Here is a 2,084-nt window from a genome sequence, read left to right on the forward strand (position 1 = left end):
AATCCAAAAGAATATTAAATATTATGAACCCCTATGTTCATTTCAGCATTATTTTTTATTATATGTTTTTAGGAGCAGAGGGTTTTAATTGCTACAGTTCAAAGAATAAAATTTTATACATGTGAAAGCCAAGATGAACATATTTATGTTAAATGGTAGCCTAGCTAAAAAGTTTTTGTCTTGTTATTGAATTTTCAGGTTTATGTCAAATGAAATTTAAAGATTGCTCTTGAAATAATTTAAACATTTTCAAAATCTTCTAATAAACAGGTAGAAGTCATCTCCAGTTCTTTAAAACATTTACAGCAGTACACGTGGCTACTATGCACACACAGTATGTCAATAAAACTCTAAACAGTGAGAATTGTAGACTCTAGCTGTGGCTCTGCTCCCACTTCTTGTAACCGAGGGGACGATCAAATACACTGTGCCATCCCAGTGTAACAGCACATCAACCACAGCATAAAATCCAATCATCTAAAATAACAGCTATCAAATTTCCGGACAATATATAATTTATAACTAAACTGGTATATTCAGAAACCTCTGGAGTATTCTTAGAGTTATTTAAAAATATAAAGCAATTTTAGCATTAAATGAGAACAATGAACAGGAAAATATCACCACATTAGTGGCTGAAGTTCACTACCTGGTTTAAAAAAATTGTTCTCAAAACATCTGTAATTTCTTATATAATATGAAGATGTGTTTTCTTCCATCTAAGTTCAGTCTGACAGTTTTCCTGCATTGTGATTAAAAGAGAGGAGGGCAGAATGAAAGGCACAGCTATACCGAACAGCTGGTGTGGAGCCGTGGAGATGGCGAACCCATGTTCCTGAAATGCTGGTGCAGGAGAACCAAGTCCATACACCATTTTCCTCTTTGACACTGGCATTGAATTGCTATTTACAGTCATTTGCAAAAATACATTATAAAAACTGGATGAGGTGCTGTTTCTAAGTTTAACTTAGTAACATACATACATACTTCCTCTACAACAATCTCTGCAGAGTCTGAAGTACTAAAGTGACACTAATACTGATACACAGATAACCCAACGTACCAAAGCACTGATATTGCTTCTTGTGAGTGGTTGCTGTGACTGTCACACATCCAACTGTAAAAGGAATCTGATGGCCCCTTGCTGTACCACATCCCAGAACAATGACCTCAGACTGTCACTGAACGTGAGGCTTGGGTTTCAAAACCAGTTTTCCTGTATCATCACAAGACATACTGTACTCTGCTAATCCAGTTCAACATCGAGTGGCTGTAATTGATGGAGCAACTACTCTCTTGTGTATTCCAGCAAAGAACAATTAATGGTGAAACATGGGTGATTCCATAGTGATGTGAAGAAGGACACCTTTTCTATCTTGGGATCTATTAACCAGTTCCAAGCACCAATAGCTGTACAGACAGATACCACTATGAAAAGCATTTCCAGTGCTCAGTGGCAGGGTGCAAACAATGAATATACTCACGAGGTCTCCTCTCAAAAGCCCTGAGATCCACCTGCTCCAGTGAGTTCATGTCAGCCGGCAGCTCCCGTCATGGACATGGTCCCATACACATCGCAGCTCTGTGGCCCCCCACCCGACCCACAATCATTGCAGCATTATTTAAAATCGTCAAGCTATGGAAGCAACCCGAGTGTCCGTCAAAAAAAAAAAAGCTGTGGTACATTTACAAAAAATGGAATACTGCTTGGCCATAAAAAAGAAGGAAATCTTATCGTTTGCGACAACATGGATGGGCCTAGAAGGTATTATGCTAAGTGACATAAGTCAGTCAGAGAAAAACAAATACCATATAAATTTACTTATTGTATATGTGGCATCCAAAGAACAAATAAAACAGAAACAGATCATAGATACGAAGAACAGACTGATGGTTTCCAGAGGGGAGGGAGATTGGGGGACTGAGTGAAAATGGTGAACGGACTGAAAAGTACAGATTGGCGGTTACAAAATAGTCACAGGGATGTAAAGTACAGCATACAGAATATAGTCAATAATATTGTACTAACTATGTAGTGCCAGGTGGGTGCTGGAGGTGTCAGGGAGACCCTTTGTGCAGTGGAT

General features: G+C 38.5%; 1 pseudogene; it reads right to left on the reverse strand.

Annotated features, from left to right (window-relative positions):
* Nucleotides 1-1,178: 1,178 nt before the first annotated feature.
* Nucleotides 1,179-1,533, reverse strand: LOC150003425 (nuclear envelope phosphatase-regulatory subunit 1 pseudogene; annotated as a pseudogene).
* Between the last annotated feature and the right edge of the window lie 551 nt (nt 1,534-2,084).

This window comes from Furipterus horrens, unplaced genomic scaffold (assembly GCF_987537825.1).
Source record: "Furipterus horrens unplaced genomic scaffold, mFurHor1.1.pri manual_scaffold_8, whole genome shotgun sequence".
Lineage (NCBI taxonomy): Eukaryota > Metazoa > Chordata > Mammalia > Chiroptera > Furipteridae > Furipterus > Furipterus horrens.